A 24,052-nucleotide genomic window follows, 5' to 3' on the forward strand; every position below is an offset into this window, starting at 1 on the left:
TTTTTTCGTAGTGAATGGATTGATTCAGAATTAAACCATGTTTTTTTGATGAATGGATTAATTCAGGATTTTAATGTGTGGAATTCACTGAGTTCCCAAGTGATGGCATAGGAAGATTTCCTGCTCATGCAGTAGTCACTGTATGTACAGAGAKGCTGCTATCACGGCTGTCTTCCTGGGGAGATATTTTCTGTAAGAATATTTTTCTGTATTTATTTTCTGTAGAATCTACTTTTGCTTCACATATTCTTTGTAGCTTCCCCCAGCATGTATGATTTTATTTTTAATTGAGTTTTTTAGTTTATTAAAAAATAATGATACAGTGGACGGCTGAGGGTTTGTTTCAGCATATGAACTTCCAAATCTGTGCAGTTTTGTTTCTTCAGAGCTTGTAACTTGATAATTCCTTAGAAGCCTCTCTTAGGTCCATGTTGTTTTCTTGCAAATCGTCTCTTAGTCTTTTAGTTTAAATGTTTTTGTAGCATATCTGTTTTGCCCAAGGACTCTTTATAGTTCTTAGAACCTTAGTTATTAAAGGATGTTCTTCTCAAATAATTATGTAGACCAATAAATGGAACATTACACAACACAGCATTTATCCCTTCTATGAAATTTAAAAAAAGTAAATTTTTCTCCTTTTTGTAACTTTAAATTGTTGCAGCAATTGTGTTGCTGCACAGGAAAGACCTGGATCTGTTGGAGAGAGTCCAGAGGAGGGCCACAAGAGTGCTCTGAGCATTTTCTGAGCAAGCTTCAGTGGGAGACTCCAGCAGGCTATAATTTAATGAGTCAAAGTTATGTTTTTACCTATTTGTAAGATTAATCTTTTCACAGCAATGTGTTCAGGGGCACATTTGTTCCAAAAGCATCAGGGCAGGGATCTGACTCATGCCTTCCGTGCACAGGTATGGCAGAGAAGAAACCAGCTCAGAGTTCTGAGAGAAAATGCCAAATGCAGTGGGTTGTGACCATTTCACTTGCATGCCCTGTGGGCTCAGTCATGCCATTCAGTTCCCATTGGTTTCTCCCCAAAACTTTCTCAAGATTCATTCTTTTCCTGGAAGAAAAAAGGTATTAAATAATTATTCACTTCTCTCCCTAGAGTTTATTTCTAGATTTTTATTAGGAAATTTATTGGACTCCAGGATTTCTGTCCACTATTCCAGGCACATTTTTTCTCAGCTGAGGAAAAGCTTGTGAGGTCAATTTATTTAAGAGCATTAACATGATAATTTGAATCCTTCTTCAAGCCACAATCAAAACTAATGTATGATTTTTTCTGTTGTTAAATGGGGATAAATAGAACTTCCCTGCTGAAGACAGGGAATGTCCCTGCTGACATTCATTTGTGAAATGTTTTGTGATCAGTGTGTGAGTGTGGATTTTGTGTCAAGCCCTGCTTTAGTAAAAGGTTGTAGAAACCACGTTTCAGGCCATGTAAAGGGTTCCTGTAAGGTCACATCAAACTAACTCAAACCAACAAGGCTAAGAGATGAAGTGGAGATGAAGTGACCCTAGACAAATATGTCTATGGGTATCTTTTGTTGCAGATAATGCAGTTCTCCACCTATAAAATAGGAATAATAGACTCAAATCAAGATTAAAATAATATTGTCTGTGTTCCACACCTTTGGGTTTTACACAAAACCATATGATAATACTGATCTTAGGTCACATTTTGAGAARGAAATGTGTAAAAAATCCAACAGACTAAATGGCTGTTGTTAGTCATGAGATTAATCTAATTTAACTTAAATCTCCTACAAGTTCTGTGTCTAGGCTAGTCATCCAAGGCAGGACTCAACTAACCAGCTGTTAACTCCTACACTCAGCTATAAAGGGAACATGGGCTGACTGGCTCAGAAATGAACACCTACACTGGAGACTTCGAAAGGTAGGCAAGGTAAATCTCAATGCTAGCCTTTCCAAGCAGGCAATGCAAAGAGAGAGGACATTTTCAAGGGCTTTCTTGGTAACTTCTAACTTGTTCCCACCACTTCAGTGTTGAGAAGAGGTTTACAAAATTTTCTGTCTTCAATGTGTTTGAATGGAACAGCAAAAAGGAACATCCCCAACACAGAGATAACTTCAAATAAAAATACGGGGGAAAAAGTCACCTTTCTAGAGCCTGTGGAAATAGAGTTTTCTTGGGAATGGATGAAGTCTCCTGACTGAAACTAAAAAAAGAGTTTATCATGGAATTCAGGTTAGAAGGAACTTCAGGAAATCTCTACTCTGACCTCCTACTCCAAGGAAAGTCAGCCATTAGATCAGGCTGGTTTTTCTCTGGGTGTTTTCCAATGTGATCTTGAGCATGTCTGAGGACAGAGATTGCATAACCTCTTCTCTGGTTGCTATCCTCATTGTGGAAAAGCATTTTCTTACATCCAATTTGGATTGCCCGTGTTTAAATTTGTAAACTATTGCCTCTTATCCTCTCACCATGCACCACTGTGTAAAAGTTTTATACATATATATCAAAACCTCATGACTGTTATCCTCCTCACCTCCTCCAGGACACTCATAAGCTAAGGACAAATGTTCAGGATAACAAATTTCAGCCTTGACTATCAAAGCTCACAAAAATTGTAAGAAACTGGGTCTCAGCATCAAGCAAATCTAATTTTATAAGCTATGTCCAGACACACCTATTTTTGCTTAATGCCTATTTTTGCTTCRTGTTTTCACCCAGGATTTTCATTGCAGGCATGTGAAAACATAGCATTTTTCAAAATGATAGAACTTCCAAAAGAAGAAACTGGATTTTTCTGTGGAAGACAAAGATCTGCTATGAATTATGGTTAGTAAYGTAGAACGGTATAGGATATACAAAAGGTACACAAATACATAGGAAAAATTGATGACTACCACACCTAATAGAAAGTAAAAGAATAATATTATATATAGAAGAAATTTTCTTTGTCTTATACAGGATTATTTTTTCTTTTGAGGAAATATATTTACTTTGGTCAACATTTGGGTGTTTCAAAGACAAGTAACCAGTCACAGCCTTCCCCTTGCTGGCTTAGAGCTCTGGTTCATTAGGCAGTGTTCCACTGCTCTGTGTGTGTTGGACATTTCTATCTGCAAAGTGCTGGTGCTCCTTCCTTCCCTGGACTGTCTTCAGGGRTTTGTCAGCCAAACTGTGAACAAGCTTGACACCATTTGTGTGGTAATTTATTGTATGGAATCTCAGTACTGTCTACTGATACATCACTCACAAACCTTTTAAAGCCATCCATGTGATCTCCCCAGACATACCTTATTGGAAGGAAATGTTGCTAATGGGTTGAAAAGGTCCCACGTTATGGATTTGTCTATTAAAGAAATTAAATTCCTGTTAAGGTTTGATAGTAAAACCAAGGAGTTACCAAGAAGCCAAATGGTGYAATAAACATTGGAAAGATAAGAGATATAATGCACGTGTAGTCCTAGACAAAATCTATTAAGATTTCTCCTTCTACTCTTATTTTCTGCTAGTCCTCAGGCTGTCACTACTTACTAAAGACTGATTGCCATGACTCTCCTCCATCCATCCTTCTCTCTGTCTAGTCAGACAGGTAAGGCATCTGTGACTTAGTTAACTTCCTTAGGGCAAAATATATGCACCTCTATCCTTGCTCTGATATCAAGTTCTTGAGTACATTATGTCACTTTCTTTGCGTCTCTYAGCAGAGTACTGATTCATTGGGAATCAAATCATCTCCCTTCTCATTAAAATGAATCCTCTCAGAATTCATTTTAATCTCTCTCTCTGAACAACATATCAGAGCAGAACAGGTGACTTCATCACACACAAGTTGCTTGTTTTATAGGAGACTTTCAGTCTAAGTGACAGAAAAGATGATCAAAGCTGCCTGGCCCAGGTGGGACTTGGCTTTTTGTGCTGTTAGAGACTGTAGATCCAAAAGAATTGACCAGAGGTTTGTTATGGCTGTTCTGCTGCAGAGCCTTCCCTCTGTCATGAAGATTCAAGGCTGGGGAGCTACATGAGCCATTATCAGTGCTGTGGCTGGGACCACTGAGTGTTGAGGACCCCTTTTTCCTGAAATGAGACCATCTGCTGGAAAATGACAAAGCTCTGAGCGTGGATTAACACACAACTGCTTTCCTTTTGGTTTTTCCTTTCCYTTTCCTTTCCTTTCCTTTCCTGTTTGGTTGGTCTTGGGCAGAGAAGGTTATCTGGGACAGGCCAGGCATGTTAGAGAGCATGCCAGCTTGCATTTAACCATGTGAAGAGTCAGGCTTGGGAACTTTCATATTTTAGATTGAACCTTGGTACACCAGGAAMTATCATTATTCACAGAGAAATATTTCAATAATTGAAAAGTACTCAGATTTCTTGTCTTCTATGCTCTATTATTATGGAGCAGGCCAAAGGAGAGAAAGTAGCAGAAAGGTAAGGCTTGYAAATGCTTGGACATTATATCCTGCAATTTAGCTTAAATTGGCAATTTACCAATGTGAATACCCCCAAGTGGGCCTTAATGCTGGAGTGGGTGGTTTAATTAGCACTATGCTTCCATTTATAATTAGATTTCTGTTAGTTCAGTTTGAAGCATGATTTCATAATACAAAATTATTTTTAAAAATCCTATGGGGATATTCCTGGTAAATTAATACTGTGGACTTTGATGAAGTGATGCTTTTAATAGACTGTGGTATTTGCAAAGAATCTAAATCAAAGCAATAACACTACYACCCTATAAAAGTCACTGCCACAGGATAATAAATCCACATGCAAGAGGGAAGAAAAGTCATATGATTATCCAAGGAGAATTTGGACTTTAAGTTTCTCTTATTTCAATTTGGAAAACTTGAAAAATTTAAATCTAGTCAGGATTTTTTTTTTTTTAAATAGAGTGTTGTTAACCTCAAAACAAAATTTTGTGTTCATGTTCTCCAAATAGATTTTTAATACCAAATCAATATATCTCTGTGAATTCAAAACATAGAAACTAGGACTAAAAATAAGAAGTGGGCTACATTCTACACATTCTAGCATGTGGATAAACAAACAGATTGCGGATAAATCTTTCTTGATCTGTTCTATAATTGGATTATTTTCCTTTTTATTTCATCATTCCTATTTATTTTCATCTGATATAATGGCAGTTCCAGGACAAGGGTTGACTCTAGTACAATAAATCTTTATAGAAGGACCACAGAAGAACTAACTAGTGATTTTACTAAAGTGCAAGGGTAAATTCATCTTTGTGCAAGTAACAGTGGTGTGGACARCCCCTCTCAGATAAAATGAGTTGAAGAAGCAGTTACAGCCGCAGTATGTACCAGTGAATGTTTGATGGTAGGCCTGTGTTCAGCTTGAGATGCATCTAGAGGCCTTACTTTAGCAGTAAACACATGGATCTGAGCTGGGAATGAGACAACCAGCTGCTTCGCTTCAAGAGGAAAAGGAAGTGGCTTGAAGTTGTTCTCTGCACCCTAAGGATAACCTGATGCTCTTCGGAATCTCTTGGAGAGAAGATGGGGTTTATCCTTCTGTTCCAGAAAGAACCCAGGTCAGAGGTGACATCTAATGGCAAAAGCAAAAGAAGGGCAAGTGTTCAGTCTACTTTACTGCCTTTTTCCCAGAAAAGAGACTTTTGAAAGCTGGTCTTTGTAGGTTGGATTCCTTCTCCAATGTAAGAMACCTTACAAGCACAGCCAGTTTCCTGCCATCCAGGCAGCCTCCACCTGGTAATCCTTACTAAAATCACCATCGTGGAAAGGGAAGGATTACCTGTGTCAATCTGAAATCGAGACAAACATGGTTTTGGTAGGAAAAGTAATCATTAGGATTTTATTTTTGTCTACTTTCAACCTTGAGCAGCATGAATGGCCACATGGCATTTCATCAGGTTAATAAGTTTGTATTTTATTTTTTTGGAGACAGAGAAAAAGAAGGTGTCAAGGAGAAGAGAAAGTATTGGAGGACAAACTCTGTTGTGTATTGTCATTAGCTATTAACAGTTTACTTGGCATTTTTGGGAAGCATTTAAAGCATAGAGGTGAAATGAGTAAAACATATGGCCAAGATAATGGGACACTGAGCATTTTCTATCACTTGTTTGTTTTTGCTAAAAATAAAATAATCTTAGTTTAAAGGAGTACTTGGGAACCATTTCTTATTATGGCATGAAAAAAAAGAGGACTGAGTAGCCCTTGCAGATTAAATTGCCATAAATATGAATTTTAATGCCAGMTAGATAAGAAATAGTGAAACAAATGCTGAAGTGCTCTCTATGTTCTTTATCCTCCAGAAGAAAAACCTTATCCCTTTTTTCTTTCCTTTTTACWGAATGGTTAGATTAAATATGTATTCCCAGTACCATCATACATATTTGAGCCATTGCTGCTTAATTGATGATGTTTTAATGAACACAACCATTTCAAAGAACATCACTATTTTCTGCAGCCACACAAGGACTACAATGTGGTCCAAAAGACTTAAACATTAGAGAGCACTTCAGATTTGCAGAAGCCACTGTTAATTATGTTAAAATCTCTATCATATTTCTGACAGCAGAAGGTATTGGCCAATACAGATTTGAACTGAGTGGCACATGCTCAGGTGACAGAAATTCTGGCTTACACCTGCAAAAGTGCCTGTGTCACAGCTGTTATATTATTTCCCTGCGTTTTGATGACCTGACTGCTGGGTCACTAACATATATTTAAAACTCAAAGTGCTATTTCATGTACATCTGGTACAATAAGCCTGTGCAGACCAGATAAATTAAATTTTCAGCTCAGTGCATTGGAGCAATCAAATTCCCACTTGCATAGGTCTGATTAATAGATAAATAAATTACAGGAACTGAAAGGGTATTATGATTATTTCATCTGATCTGACTGTAAGAGGCCTTGCATATTTCTGGAGTTAATTGTTTATTTCCCAGATGTTTTGAATGTTGAACTCCGTATTTGATCACCTATTTTCATGAAAAACCTGTGATAATAGGTAGAATTTCTTAACCTTAAATGCTTCATAAGACTTTTCCACCCTTTATTTCTGAAATATTTCTTTCACTTTTCTACACGAAAGCTAGCCAATTCTTAAATACTGTAGTATATGACTTCTTGTTTTTTTATAGTAGTAATTTGATTTCAAAACTTCCATGTCATATCATACCTTTTGAAATCAAATTGAAATACTTCTTATCTACTGTGCTTATGAGTTTTATTTTTTTTTTCAAAATTCCGAGGAACACAATGTGTCATTTTTGTTTAAGTATCCTCTCTAAATCTGCCGCTTTTCCAAGATTGATTGAAAATCAACAAAGAGAGAACTTCTTAGTKTTCAAAGCCTGTGCATACTAACTATATAGAGATGTTGATTTCAATATATTTAGTAGTAGTAGCTCAGTATATCCTCTTGCATTGCTGGCACAAAGGAAGGTACTCAAAGACCGCCAGGAGCTGAGAACAGAATATATTACCTGTTTTTTTCCAAGCAGAGAACCGAAATATCTATTGAAGGTATATGTCCCTTTCATCTTTTTATCAATGATCTTACTTTTATTGGGTAGGAATAAGCCAGGGCTACAATCATGTTCTTTTTGTCATTAAAAGCTCTTTCTGATCTACATTTCTCCCTTGAGAAGTCATTCCCTTGATATCCTTTCCTACCCCTATCACCTTTCTGTAATTGCCAATATCTGAGTTATATTCATTGCTATCAATGGGTTTTTTTTTTTTTCCTTTCTGTATTAGTTTCATCTTTGTAACCCCTTTTTCTAAGTCAGATCGGTGCTAATTTCTTTTAAATTGTGGTCAATAGAAACACCACTCTGACAGAGACCAGTAGTTCAGGAAAAACTGTTGGCTTAGATTTTGGTTAAAATTAGCTGTACAAATGTGGATTCTGCTAAAATTGCAGCAAAACAGTAGCATTTCATYCTCTTTTCCCTGTGATTCTTTCTTGTGTTTTAAGCTTTTATCTACCAGGGCACACATGGAACAGTGCACCCAGGAATTCATTATTTTGTGGTGTTTTCCAAAGACATGGCTTGCTAATTCAAAGCATATCACAGTGAGCTTTTTCAGCTCCCTGGAATGAATTCATTCRCTTAGAATTCAATGGATTTATCTTTTCTGAAAACTAATTAACATTTTGCTACCTGACCGAACAGGTCAATTTCATTAGGGCACCTTCGCTTCCAGTGACAAAGTAGAAGAASAAATCATATGGTATTCTGCTGTATGACTGCATGAGAAATTAATAAATACTGAAACTGCTGGAATTTAGACCAAACATTTAATATGTATCTCACCATCATGTTTACTGCTCTGTAGCAATGTAAACTTTATTTAAATATCCCTCTGAAATGCTGGAGAAATATTTGTATTCTGTTTGTGGGAAGGAGCTGCTTGTTCTTTYTCACAGATGTTTTTATGTATGGAATTCACAACTGAAGTTTCTGATTCAGTTTGTCACTCTCAAACAGACTGTACCCATAGGCAGAGGATGTGTTTCCTACACAGTGCCATAATGGGATTTGATGCTGTTGATCATTTGAATAGTTGTTATCAATGAATAACTGCTGTAATTTCCTTTGACATCTCTCASACAGAAGTGACAAAATCGGGAAGGTTCCAAGTTTCAAATAATAATAATAATAATAATGTGCCTAGAAATTAAACAGAGATGTTTCCTATCAGCTATACAATGGTGAAAAATGATGGTGAGAATTTTCAGGTGGGTGGAGGTCCAAGCTGTGGCATTCAGAACACACTCTAGGTCTGAAGAGGTTCCAGGGATAGAAAGAAGCTCTACAAATACTGTGTGCATGGTGTACTTAAATTTAGCTACTCCAAATGTCAGAGGTTTATATGGTAAAAAATAATCATATCCTCTGGAAAGATGTAATCCTTTCTGGAGACAGCAATTCAAAATGTTGACAAAAATGTCATTGATGTTTKAAGTATTTTTTGACAGATTATTTTCATCTGGGTTTTTTTAATACATCTTTAGCCTAATGCAGTTCTTCCTGGCAGACTTTCTCTCTGTGTATTTGCAAATACCTGAAAATATTGAAAATATTTAAAGTCTGCTGCAGTTGAGTGCAATGAAAAAATGTGGGGAAAACAGTAATGCAAAGTAACATATTGCAAAGTAATTTGGAGAGCAAAGCYTTGCTAGCTAGCTAGCAAAAAGATAACAGGAAACAGCAAGAAATCTTGTTTCACCCAAACTCATTTCTCTGTGCATGATTTAAATCCAGCTTGATGTTAGAGAACATAATAGATAATCAATACCTGGACTGCATTGCCTCAGTCCTTATAAATGGTTCACACATTATTCCATGTCCTAAAACCTAAATTGGAAATTCAGACACAGTGAATGACTCAGGCTTTTGGGACTGACTGTTGGTGGGGGATTCAGTGAGGACGTAAGTGCATCGTTGTAGAATCGGTGATCCTTTTCCTCAAGGATYAGTACTTAACAATTTAAAGTAAAACAATGCAATATAGCCAGAAATRGAACCAGAATCTTTCCAGGTGCTTGGTCTATTTCAGACACTTTCCAAATAATTCTAAAAGACTTCCTGTGAGCACCGCGCTGCTCTTTGTCTTCCTATCCCACAGGAAACACACACTTTGCAAGATATATGATGCAGAGGCTAYGTTGAAGCATGCAGTTTTAAGGAGRGTWAGTGGTCTGTGTCAGGGTTGAAGATCATGTTTTCTGTCSATTTTCAACATTTACTGCATGAGGCTTGTTCAAGCGGATAATAGATTTTATGAATAAATGCTACACTTTTCCCTTCTTGAAATTCCTTTTTGTTGTCACCACTGAATTTCTGTGTGTGTGGATGCAAGTCACATCTTCATCTTGTGTAGTCAGTGGCTGAAGACAATCTCACTGATGCAATGGGAAAGGAACAAGGTGTTCATTTGTAGAAAATGTATTTATTTGCATTCGTTCCTTCATTTTAATGCTGATATGAGTTTTTATTCTCTTAGCAACTGGCACTGGGCTGGGATGTAGCAATAGGGCAGTAAAGTAACTCATTATTTCTACAACCCATGGAGGTGTCCCTTTAAAAAAATTAGAGTCAGTCAGAAAACTACATTCCTGTTCTTGTCAAATTTTGCAYTATCTGAAACATTTTCATCTTCAGAGAGACCAAAATTTAAAGATATTTGTTAAAATCAAATTCCAGAGTACATAATTTCAGAAATGCTGTAAATTGATATTAATAAAATAAAATCTGCTTCTCCAACTTCTTGAAGCCTACTGACTCAAAGCTGGGCTATTTCTGGCCTATTTCGTGGTACTCAGCCATAAAGTTACAGGGGTAGATGACTGCTAATCACTGGGGAGTAATTTGCTCCCCAAGCTGCAGTGGTCACATAGYCAGGGCTGTGTGAGGCAAGGAGAACAATGGAAACACTGAGTTCCTTGTACTTCATTCTGGATGGTGGCTTGCAGGGTGACCAGGAGCTCTGAACACTGAGGTAGCAAGACTGGTAACCCTGTCCAATAAACTCTTCTCACTGCTGATGAAAAATTTCTTGAGCATGAAAGGTGTGCCACAATTTTGGGTGGCAGATATCCCAGAGGTTTAAAAGCCCTAGAGAACTGAGCTGTGCTGCTCAGTCCTTCAGGGAGCATCTCTGAGCCACTGGGTGGATGAGCACAGAAGAGAAGAGGCAGAGAGCTGCTGAGTTTTGCAGACAGACTTGTTCAAATTGGCACATTTCTGCAAGACACTTCACTTTCAACAGACTGTTGTTTTTCTGACTGAAGTTGGTTTTATTTTGGAAACATTTCTGACCATCACCAGTCAAACCATCATGAAACCCCAGCCAAATCACAAAACCCCAGGAGGCTCAAAAGCGCAGCTTGATGCTTGGTAAGAGGTTTATGCATGTTGCTTGAACCAGAATGACCTTTTTTACTTGGACCTGTTATGCTACAAATCCTCGGGGTCATATTTATGCCTACCTGCGCCTACTCTGCCACATGCTATTTTTCACGGGACTTTGTACTAGAGCAATAGCCTGCATGTATCTGCTTTGGGGATTTGTGAAYCATCTTGCAGCTCTGACCACACAGCTGTGCAAAGAAGTTGATGCTTTGAACGGTTCTCGCCAGACATAAAGTTGGGGAACTCTTCCAATGACTGCTGCGTCCAGAATAGAAGAGAAGAAAGCTGGGAGAGGGCTGGCAGAGGGAGAAGTATTAAAGCAGTRAGGAGAAAGTAAAATTTTGCTTTCAATACAACCAAATGAAACCAAACCAAACAAAACCCAATTATTAACTCAGTGTTAGATAATTTATGCYAGAACTCAAAACTGGTCTCAAAACTCAAAACTGAAATAACAGAGTGTTCTTTGCTACACGAGTTCCAAAAAGGTAAACATGCTCTTTTTGAGCTTTCTGCTTTTGTTTTCAATAAAAGAAGAYTCATAGAGTGACCTACAGTGCGAGTTCTCTTCCCTTTCTTGKCTATTTCTGAATTCTCCTTTCCACTGTGAAGCCAAACAGCAAGATCTTTTGCCCTGTTTTAGGAGATAAAAAAGAGTGAGCAAGAAAAGGAGAGATGTTCAAGCCTTCACACAAGACCTCTGAAAAGAATGAATTTTCATCCTGTCTGATCCTGATCCATCACTCTGAAAACAAGTAGATTTTGTCTGTGTTTTACAGATCTCCAAACATGTGACTCCTGCAGCATCTTGCTGAAAATGCCAAATATCTTTCTTTGGTTAGGGAATGGAATTTGCAGTACCATAGCTCCTAGGTACTTTGCTTGAGTGCAGCGCTTGGTTGGCCTCATATTTTGYTTTCTCTTGAATAAACCTTCAATAAAATAATTTTTATTAAAACCTGAATTTCCCACTGTGCATTTGGTAGCTAAAAATATAAGATGCAAGGGACTCAGTTTCAAATGTTAACTAGATTTAATGCTGCTTTTGATCAGGAAGAACACCTGGAACTGTTCTCACATTCTCAGCAGGGCATGTTAACTACTAAGTGACCCACCTCTGGATGTTTTGGCAACTCCTCTTGCACCAGACCTGAAGCTTTCTGTTTGGAAATAGAAACAGCTGCAGCTGCKCTGTTTTTTTAAATGCTGCCAACAACCACTGATTTATGAAGGGTTTAATTTTGTTTCAGGTATGAAGGACACACTCTGAAAGATTCTCACAAATGAGAACTCTTAGCCACAGCTCTGTCACAGCACAGAGAGGCCACTTGATCTAAAGTACCACTCAGACCAGCTTTATGCAGTAAAAAAATACCACTGACGATGATGAAATAACGAGAAATAGTTAGCAAGGAAGATGCTAAAAGAATTGAATTGAAAGAAATAATTCACCCTGTTGCAATCACATTTCTGTCCCTGGATTACAGATAGGGGGTAAGGAAAAAATAATCCACCCTGACTGCTTCTGTAGTCTACATGACATTATTTCAGGGATCTTCACAAAATTGTATAGGCATCGCTTATAACCATTTTCAAGTGTAGGGCACACTATAATATAGACTGTGTGCTAGACTGACAAACATCCAATATCACTGAATAACACCAATTCCAGTGTTATAAGTTAACATCAATGTTTCACCTGTGAAATATTAAAAATTGCACTGCTAATTTCTTTTTAGGGCAATAAAATACTTTTGAAAACTCTGAAAAAAAGGTGAATTCCAGGAAAATGAAATAATATTTGAAGTGAGTTTGATTAGGTAGTCCATTTGGATTTTCTTTCCTCTTAAAAATATGCAGCTGAGAAGATGGAATATTTCTGAAGTGAGTATTAATTAAATAAACATTAATGAACATATTGGGAAGATAAATTTTGATTCCAAGATTGGTATCCATCCAGTGCAAGAACAAATACATGCTATGGGATACAGGCAAGGAACATAATGGAGCAGTAATTTTAAATGAACAACATACTCAAGAAAACAGTGATTTCCTCAAGGATAATTCCCAAACAGAGAAAAGGAAATTGAAAATACATTACTGAAATCACTTGGCTACTTCACTCCTTGAATTATTAAAAAGTTYTATGGATTTGTTTCTCAATTACCTTTTGCATTCCTGAATAGTACACATAAAGGTATTTTTATCCCCTTCTTTTTAGTTAAGARTAGATTTTATTCTGCATGTCTGTTTTGCATTGCTTTTATTTATTTATTGATATGGTTGGTTGACTATTTACCTGTAGGTAACAGGGGAAACCCATATTGAAGAGCTAGTTTTGCATTTTTTAAGATACTTGTCTATATTAGTAATTTATGCATTCTTTACACCCAAACTCCATATTTATCAAGTAGCTGCTAAATTGACTATATCCCCTCCATAGAGATTATCTGCATATCTTTCTCTGGATGTTGCTCATYCCACTATAACATCATCAGAACCAGAGCTAGATTTATTAGGACCTCTGGCAGAACTTCAGGGGCTTACTTTTCTTGCTTCCCATAGCACAGAGGATGAGTAAGGCTCTCAGATGGACTGTAAGACAATTGCCACAGCTTTAAACAGTCTCTGGGAGTCAGGATCCAAAAACCCCTGGTCATTTCTATATATCCTGGGCCAGGACTTCTGGAAAGCTGTGAAGAGGATGAAAAGATTTTAAACACTTTGTAAAGAATGCTGACATGAATGAATATAAGCACATGTAAAGAATCACAGTGCCCTTTGTAAAGTGGATCCTGATTTTTGAAAAATGAAAGAAGACAGGTATTTATGGATGTAGAAGGAGTATTATCTGAAAACATTATCTTTGTTACTGGCACTATTACCTTCCTGAAGTCATACTCCTGTGTGTCATCCATCATATCTAAGGCCACTTCTGTACTGCCTAGAAAAAGTGAAAAGAAATCCCTTACATGTTAATTAATATGTGAAAATGCATTGAAAAATATTATAAATGCCATTCGGGTCTCCTTTATAACAAAAAAAAAAAAGATCTACAGGTAAAAATCAGGGCAGAAAATAACATGCGAACTGAATTATCTGGAGAATAATGTTTCAAATCCACATCATTGAAGTGAAGACAGATAAGTGAAAAAGAAGCAAGACTGAAAGAATCCTAGAAGTGGCCACAGTGAATAAATTCAATTTCTTTGTAATAACACACAATGGCATTTACAATCAATGTATTTGGAGGAAAAGGAAGAAGGAAAAGCCAAGTTAAATTTGTAGATTAATCCTTGCCTGCTCTTTGTTGCACAGCATTTGTGAAACAATTAAGTCCCACCTTGTTTTCAACTCTAAACCTGAAACTGTCAGAAACAGATCAGCAGACTGAGAAAAGAATAAGAAAGGATAAGCAGAGACATTTCATCACTTCACATTTGTCAGTCCTCTTCTTCTTTATTCACCCTGACACCTGTGGTTTAGTTAAATTATTCCTATCAATAGATACCCAGGCAGCCTGACTTTAAGTGCCTGACAAGACACAAAGGAGAGGGTCACTGCAAGGAGGCTGTTTCACCCTCGGCACTGACAGTATTCTTGCGCAGTAATTTTTCATTTACTGTTTGTTTCACCAATGATGGTGGTTGTAAACCCTCATTCACTCTGCTTAGAAAGGGACACMTCTTGCCAGAGGAGGCAATGCAGGAGTTTATCCCTGCTCTCATAACTCCTTCACTCCTGGGAAGAACTTCATCTTCACTATGGACTGTAGCCTTCTTTTGGTGGAGGAATTATATCCCCATGGAAGCTCTGTGGTCCTGTACAAAATAATCCCTTTCTTTACAGAGGSTCCTAAGATGCTTAATTTTTTTCATATTTGAGTACTTGCGAAGCATTCTGAGCCCTTCGGGTTGAGATTTTTGCAGAAGTAAAAAAGATTTTTCCATGCTGTTTGTGTCTCACATTGTGCCAAATAACCCTCTGTGTTCTTCTGCGGTCTGCAGCACAGGCTCTGAGGTAGCCACACTCTAAAAAGTGGGGTGAGCTGGAGGCACAATGGCATCGAACCAAGGGCAGGGAAGTGCAAAGGAAAGCCTCTGGCACTGTGGCTAAAAAAGTGATGTGAAGTTAACCCCGGCAGACGGATGCACAGCACCATGTCAGGATAATTACAGCCAACTGTGCCTGCTGGTGTTACCTTTATTGTTTATAAGGACACTGTCAGTTTGTGTTTATGCTCTTGCCTCTTTGTCTCTCAGTTTTGTTCCAGCATATGAGTCCCATTTTAAAGTTAACATAAAAGAGGACCAGAAAGGAAAAGTGGCACTTCCACACACATGTACGTGCACCCACAAAATAAAACCTGACACATGGAGTGTCAGCTCTTAATTATCAGTTTCCTGGCTTTTTTATTTGAGTTAATCAGAAACTTAAAATTTAAACTTYTAATCTTCCTTAATATTTCTTAACATAAATAGGGTTCAGACTAAAAAGCAATATAATACATATGGCAATGAAAAATAAACASAGACATATCTTCTCCAGAAGAGTTTTGTGGAGAGAAATGTTCAGAGGGTCACCTGTGTTGATTAAGAATTACCTATTTCTGCATCTTCAACAGCATTTCTGCAAATGGACTCCACGTTTTCCAGGGGAACTCTTCATTCTGGCATAGTGGGCACAATCCCTTACCTCTGCCAAAATAGTGACCAAAATAGTGTGATTTAGAATAGATTCAGTCCTAGGATGAGAAAAATGCTAAGGGATGATGTAGGAGAAGAGTACCTGCTGTTGTTCTTCATGTAAGTTCTGAAAATCTCATTTATTCCACCTTGTGAAGGCAGAGCATACAGTTCCCTGGAATGTTTTTCTGACCAGGAGGAGCAAATATTTCCTAAAGCTTTTAAACATTGAAGGCATCATGAAGATCCAAGTTTTGTGCCTTAGAGCAAGCATGATTAAGTCTACAGTAAATCTAAATCTTTGGAACAAAACCTGTGAGTTAGCAGTGCCCAGTGCGAATGCCTCAGCAGACTTTGCTTTGCTTTTTTCTCTGGTTCAGTGCGTGTGATTTTGTTTGCTCCCAGAGGCTGGCCTAGTGAATTACAGCAGCCTGCTGTTAGTGCATCTAGTAGATTTGCTCCTTCAGATTAAATGGTGAGGATTTATGGCTTTCGTGCCAGATTTTGTATCTCATTGATGACCCTGCTGTCCCCGTGTAGGTATCATACACAGTCTAATGTAAATGTGATGAACAGGAGCAACTCTGACCTTTATTTCGTATTCCAGACCATATAATCCTGCTTAGAGCTTTTTGTCAAAACTAGCTGGTGACTCATTGCTGGGTTTAGACATCTTACATCTAAACTATGGGATGCAGCAATACTTCCCAAATCATAGGTGCAGTTCCTCTGCTTTCATACCTTTATTTTTCATACCTTTTATTTTGGTCAGGAGCACAGCAAGGATGCTCCTGAAAGTCTCCCTGTTTGTGTTGTCAGAGGCATCCTGGATGAAGGATTTTTTAAGGAATTATAATCAGCTCAATGCTATAAACTTTGCCTTTAAGGAGTTTGGAGGCTTTACCTTCAAATGGCACACAGCATAATAACTTTCAAAGTGGTAGCAGTTTTTAGTCACCCCAAGCTCAGTCAGAAATTATTGAATAGGAATTCATAATAAATGAAAATAATCTGTTCATTTGATACCCTTTAATTAACTCATGAGATCAGCTGACAGTTGATCTGAAATGCAAGTTCTAGCGTAACAGGAAAACCAGTCTGGTATTTGCACKTTGTAATAACTTTGGGAGGGAATTTAAACATCCAAAGGATTGAAAGGTCTTATAATAGTTTAGTCAMATACAAGAGATGGTACCTGGAAAGTGATGCAGCCAGTTATTATCATGAGAGATAGGGAGGTGGGAAGATGAAAAAGAGCTTTCAATTCCTGTTATTAACATTTGCTCAGAGTTAATAATTATTTGCAAAGAAACTGCCTCGAATCAGTGTGTTCCACACTGCTGTCTCTCGAGCTTTTAAAGTCTTGGGTTTGGGTTCACCGGTACAAAGCTCCAAAACATTTAGTCAATGTATTAAAAAAAMCMCAAATCATAGAACTTTTCTCTCAAKGCAGACAAGGGAGGAGAAGGAATCTATCTGACAGTATAAACCAGAAAAACTCTTCACATTTGGCAGAAGTGAGTCTAATTGAACTCCAAAGATTTTGATGGATTTAAAACATTTTTATAAATCAGAATTATGACAGAACACTCTAGGTAAAGTWTTCTGTTATGTGGTTTTTCTCTGCCCATTTTCTTTGGCCAGTAGTACAAACTTAAACCTTTCTTGTCCTCAAAGGAGAAAAAATAACTTTTAAAGTGATATGCCAACCATAGGCATATCTCCAAATACTTCAGTCTTGGAGGAGAGTCCTTACTAGACTTAGAAATATCATTGATTTTACTGTGAAAAGTCTAACTTAGTTAAGGGGGAGAGGGTGTGGGAATGTTATTAAAACATTGATTAAATSCATCAAAAAACAGTGGTGCATTGAGTTCACATCTATATCACTTCTTGGATGTTTCATTTCAAGAGCAATATAAGATCATTTGGGTTGGAAGTGACAGTTCATTCAAAAGAATGGTTTGGGTTGGAAGTGACCTAAAAGGTCACACAGTTCCAAACCCCTGCCATGGACAGGGATGCCTTCAAGCAGCACATGTTGCTCAAAACCTCATCTAACCCAGCCTTGAACAATYCCAGTGATGGAGCAACTACAAATTCTCTGGGCAACCTGTTCCATTGTCTCACCATACCATCAGTAAAAAATTTCTCCCTAAAATCAAATTTCTTCCTAAAAATCAAAATAATTGGTGTACAGCATCTCTTAAATTTATGGGTTGAGTTACAAGCCTCATCACTGTAATATAAATAATATTCTGACCTTGGGTTTCTTTTGCTGGTTCCATGTTTGCAGCACAGGCTCAAGCTCCTTTCATCATTGTTTAATTCTTTCCATCACTACATCTTTCATTACGTGAATCAGTTACAGTGTTCTCAGAAAAGGGTCAGTCATCCTAATTTGTCTTTGAAAAAGATTAATATTACATTTTTTGATGATAAAAATAAAAACAAGGCATCCATTTATATCTAAAATCTTCATCTAATTTTTCACACTGTCTTGAAACAACACATTGTAAGTTATGAGTTTACTGCAAGGGAATTTGGCATTGATGAAATATACTAAAGTGACATCCTAATCGCTTTCTCTGGGAAACATTCATGTCAGGGCAGGTTTTTCTTATAAATTTTGCTGRTATATTTTTGATTTGGATCTACAAGAAGACTTGAAGCCTCTTACTTTTTATGCAGGCGTGAAGAGGCTACAAGTGGAACACCATTWTGATTGGTGCTCTCTGATGTGAGCAGGCAGTGAAAGAAATCCTAAAAGAGATAATGACAAGTAAAGGATGGGAAGAACACCTTATACTGAGTCCTCATAACCGACTTTGCCTTCTTGTGCCTTACTCTGGTTCCTGGGTCAGTGTTTTAACCACTCCTGTATACCACTCTGTCTCTGGAACTTGAATGCTTTCAGGTTGACTGCACTGCTCCCTCATCACACAAATTAACTGCCTCTTTTATAACCTCTTATTTATCACTTTTATTTTATTTTTGAGTACTTTTTACTTGGACATGTTCAGAAATGATGGTGGTGCCATCAGTTTGCAGTGACTGTCATTTCCTGCATCAGCTGAATGTCGTGAAGAAATCCATGGAACAAAGTAGAGCTGTACCTGCTTCCACATTGTAAATAGAGTCCTCTAGAGCAATAAACTGCCTTCCTTCCTTCCAGTGATCTGAATATACCTTGTATGTCATACCTTATGAAAAATGAGTGTGGTTGTAGATTTGCAGCAGGATTTGATCTTGCAGCCCTGCACATTTGCAATTATGACAGTAAGTTATTCAAATCTAGGGATGTGGGTAAAAGGAGGGTTGCTATTCCTCTAATACAGATGACAAAATAAGAACATGCAACACAGAATGGTGAGCTGTTTGAGGGGCTCTCAAATAGTATTAGCTGTGTAGCACATTAGATTGATATGGAGTGACATTCTCTCCATTGTCATAATGTTAGGATTGAGAAATCATTAATTATAGTTGTGACAGAAAAATGAAAGCAACCAATCTACTTATTTATAATCTAGTTGTTTATAATTTCCTCTGTCCTGAGCTCTTTGATCAGGCTTTTGCTGTTTCATGGAATTGACTCTTTGTTTCTTGAGGCAGGGATTACAAGCCAAATCCAATGCTGGCATGACTCTACTGGTCCTGTTGGTGTTGTATGATCCGAAAATCTGATGGAAGCAGTTATTTATAAACTGCCTTGAATACTTTGCGGCACTTCAAGCTGGATGATTAATTTATCATTGAAAAGGTTGAGCAATGATGTGAAATCAGCAAGGGTATAGGCTTAGTAATATATTATAAATATTGATGTGGAGGCCAATGAGTTCTTGACAATGGTATTCCTTATCACATTATGCTGACAGCCTCAAACTTTCATTCACCTTCCAAAAATAAAAGTATTCTAAGAAGTGCCAAGAACCACTCTGCTTTCCTATTCCAGAATGTTTTGAGTGATATCCTGAATGAGAGAAAATTAGCTCAGATTTCAATTATGTTATTTATGTTTATTTGTGTTAATTTACATTATTTATGTTTATTTATGTAGTTTTTGAGGTGAAGTGAAGGTTTGATTGAAAGTTGAGTTTGCTTTTGATGAAATGTTGCACTTTTGCTGAAATTAGGTATTATTATTTAGACCCTCTTCATTCACTCTCAGAAATGTGGCCTTCCAGAATCCATGTGTCATTGATGTCTTGGTCTTACAAAAGTGGAAACAAAACCAGAGGGTAATGATGAAGTTTGTGTAAAATCTCAAAGTGAAGATTGTTCTTTCTGAGGAAAGGACACTTCTTTCCTTATTTATACCCTTGTCTTCCAGGACTTTGTCAAAAGTTTTTGTTTAGGCACTCTCAGAATACTGCTCAGTTTGTTCTTGCTTTGATTTACTTATTTATTCTTGTAGTTTCAGCACTGTGAACTACTTTTCCTGTTTTCAGTGGCTTTCATTAGAACTCCAGATGTTTGAAGAGCTTAGTGCACAGATTGTGTTTTTGGCATTTCATTCATGATGATTGGTCACTCCTCTCCCAGAACCCTAGTGAACCCTAATGAACCCTAATGAATCCTAATGCATACCAGTGTAGTTTATGAGGGTTAAAGTCATCTCCCAGTTTCCTACCCAACATCATCATTCATTTCTTTCAGCTGTTAGCAACTCTCGTTTTTGAGGAGGCTCTAAGAAACAGCTTGATCTCCTGTGTCATACTACACACTAATCTGCTGCCTAGGTTATTTACAGCTGGGGGCACAAGAAGTTACCTTTCTCTGTTGTCATCCTTTTAGAATCACCTTATTCCTCTAGATTACTCCAACCATCTGCTTAGTCTGAGATTTATTTTCCACTTTGTCGACTTTTACTGGAGCTGAGAACTGTGAGAGAGAGAATTTAGTGGAATTCCTGATTTTCTTCTTGCCTGTTACTAACTTTGGAATGATCCTAGTTAAGACTGAATTAGGTCCCTTGCTGTGAAAACCTTAGAGATTACCGATCCTGATTAATTAATGTGTTTATTGTACAGCTGCTGGATGAATGGTTTGTATTTGAAAGAAGATCCCAGCTAAAGCAGTTATTTCTCCCAGCAGTTGTTGGAGGCTACCACTCAGTGTTTTAGCATTTGAAACTCCTCAGATTTCAGTGTCACAATGAGGTGAATCAGCAGGAAAGGCAAATGTGGGAAAATGAGGTGCTGATTGTTAATTCCAACTTGAGATAAAACAGTCTTGGTCAAACAAAGCATAGATGGAGAGGAGTATTCATTAAGAGAAAAAGACAGCAGGCAGACCACAAACCTGATTTATTTTGACCTTATGCATTTGAAGTGAAACAGCAGGAATTTCTCATAGCATCAAATAATTTCATGGGGCCAAGAGCATGCAGGTCAAAAGTAAATATATATATTCTCTTTCTGTTGAGTAAGTCTCAGCACATTCAGCCTTTTCAAGAATTTCTCAACCATTTTGGAGAACCAGATCTTAAATATAAAGTGCTTTAAAACTGCCAAACAATGTCAATCTGTTTATGCTATGACTTAGTTAAAGAGATTATATATATTATACATGGCTACTTGACCTCTCATCTAGGCACGTGTGCTGTGTTCACACTGTTGCAAAAAGTGGAATGTGAAAAAATTTTCTTAAGAAAGGATGCTCTTTAATGTTTGATCTTTGTATACTTTCAAGCCTAATCAACAAGAACAGAGATTTAATCCGTGAAACAGATATTAGCTAACAAGCTCTAAATGATGTGCATGTGTTAGAAAAACAAATTACATGCTGATAGAATTGCCTTGTTAAAGTTTAGGGCTGGACATGCTTCAGGGATCTCAGACCTAGGGAGAGGTTAACAAAGCTTAGGAAGAAGGATGCCCACTGATTGTGGACACAAAGAATGTAGAATTTACAGACTGCAAGGGCACCTGGCAGAACTCACAAGATAAGGAAGAAATGAGAAAACCCAACCCAGCAACTGTGCTGAAATCAGCTCCAATTAGATAAAAGATCATTCTGGCAGGGGCAGATCACCACCACTGACACATGGACAACTGACCCAAGAAACCACTGATCCAAAGGAAGAGAAAGACTGGGCACTAATTAGTGACTAATTAGACTCATTAGTGTGAGAAATGAAAGAATCCTCAACTAATAGAATATAGAACACCAGTTACTAAGAGAATTATCTATATAACTTGTAGCCAATAAACATTAATTCCTAAAATGTCTAAATAATAAAAAGTTTTGAGAGTGGGCGTGCTTGATTTGTGGCTGAGCATCAAGCCTTGCACAACTCTGAAATAAATAATCAATGTCACTTTTGAACATGTAATTACTGGCTTGTTGCACACAGGCTAACGAATCCAATTCTTGTGGACAACAACACTATCCACAGTGTTGGATACCAAGTGTGAGATAATTTTCCAAAGGGCTTACTTCAGAAACAAGCCAAGTTTGTGACAATCACAGCAGACAGTCACTGAGGATGCCTGGGAGAGTTTGGCCGAAGTACAAACTCACTTCTCTGATTAGTTCAGAATACATTCAATACCTGTGTTCTGAGGCATCTGGTCTGAATCCTTGAAAAGTGGGTGGCCTGCAAGGCATTAATAATAGGTGAAATTGTGAAAGATTTATTATGTTCCCATTAAATTTTGTGTCTCAGCATCTATTTAAAACCTGGCCAATTATTAGCTAATTTGCATGCACAAATGCCTATTTTCTAGGACACAAACAGGTGGATTTTTTAATAGMATAATCACCTTATTAATGAAAGCACAGAACTCACAAGGTGCTTAGAAAGGTTAAAGGTGTTACAGAAAAAGAAGAAACTGATGACTAACTCTAGAGATGAGAGTAGCTCTGACGGAGAGGGATTTCATTGTATAATTTATGGACAGGAAAATGAAAAGAGAGGCTAAAAAAGCAGTGAGAACTTTTGGCTAAATTCCTGGTGAAAACTTAGAAACGATACTCCCCATCTTATTATGGCAAAACAAACCCATCCTAACCATTTAATAGATGATCCTTGCTATAAAAAAGCTGCCAGTTTCTATCCTTTTGGCTCATGTATTTGGCTTGGAAATAGGAACAGCTGGAGCAAAGCTAAAGGAAAAGCCCCAAAGCACCCTTTTTTTTTGCTCTTGGACACTGAGCTTTAATTAACTTCATCATCCTCTTATTAAAATCAAACTCTTCTAATGGGGCTCCTCCTCTTCCCCAGACTTTTTATTCGCACTCTATTGATACCAAGGAACTTTTCTTTTGGAGGCTGAAGTTATCTGGGTATCTCTCAAAGCACTCAGCTTAAGATTGCCTCTGAGAAAGCTAGTACTAAGATCCCATAGAGAAAGCAGCAAAGTCTTAAAAATTATCTTCAATGGAAAAACTATTTTTCACCTTTAGGTAATCTTCCTCTGTTAATTATACAGAAATATTATTGACAGTATCAACAGACCAAGGAATAGTGTTTGGGGAGGACAGAAGAGCTCTGGAGACAAAAAGAAACCAGAATTTTATCATCCCAAAGCATTATATTGTGCGAGGGGGAGCACCTCTCCTTGCAGCCTGTGTTGGTGATCGGCTCCCAAGGACTTGGTCATACCAGAGGGTAATGTGCACTGTCATTCTGTGCTTTATTGATCTTAAAGTGAGGCCACGCAAAAGAGACCCTCATATCCATGTCACTACCCCAATATTTGAACAAAACTTGCAATATATTAAAGGGCATTATGGGCAGCATTGAACATTTGAACAGGGAATTGTACCGACAGCATAAGCTCTCAAGTTCTAAATTGGCATATAAGATAGTAATCATCTTGTACGGTGATKAATTCAGTGGATATTCCTATTTCTGTGTCACAGGATAACACAAAAAGGAAATAGTCACACTTGTTGTCTTATTTAYTGTTTAGAAATTCTTCTTGTTCCTTTTTACTGCCTGAGTACAAATCTTCCTTTTGTGGTCTTCTACTTGCAAATGGACATAGTTTATTCTCCTTGCATGCCTACGTACTTTTTTTTTCCCTAGACTTTGCTTTATTTGGGAAAAACGGTGTTTCAGCCCTAAAATGAGTCTTGCAYTGGGCCACAAATTCTGTCAAGATTGTGCACTTTTGTGGCTTCTGCTCCTCCCCACCTGAATATTGGCCTGTAGCTGGGATAAATGACATGTCAGGGTCAAGATTAAAATAGAAAYCTTCACCTTTCCTAAATGTTCCTACCTCAATGGATGCCTCATGTCTGACTATGTGCACATGATGCTAATCTGAGAAGCCATGACCTTTAAAAATTAGCTTTTCAATTATTCCAAACTGGGTAAAAATTTAAATGAGAAAAGRCTATTTGGACTTTAAAGCCGTTGATATGAAAGGAAATTAACCATGGGAAGGAACAATGTAGAAAAAGTGAAATTGGGCAGAAAATCTCTCACATACTCTAATGTGCAAATCTTGTTAGGTACCTGCAAGGGATTACCCCACGCGTATT

The sequence above is a fragment of the Malurus melanocephalus genome, unplaced genomic scaffold, assembly GCF_030028575.1.
Source record: "Malurus melanocephalus ecotype Western Australia unplaced genomic scaffold, MMel_1.1 scaffold_5, whole genome shotgun sequence".
Taxonomy (NCBI): Eukaryota; Metazoa; Chordata; class Aves; order Passeriformes; family Maluridae; genus Malurus; species Malurus melanocephalus.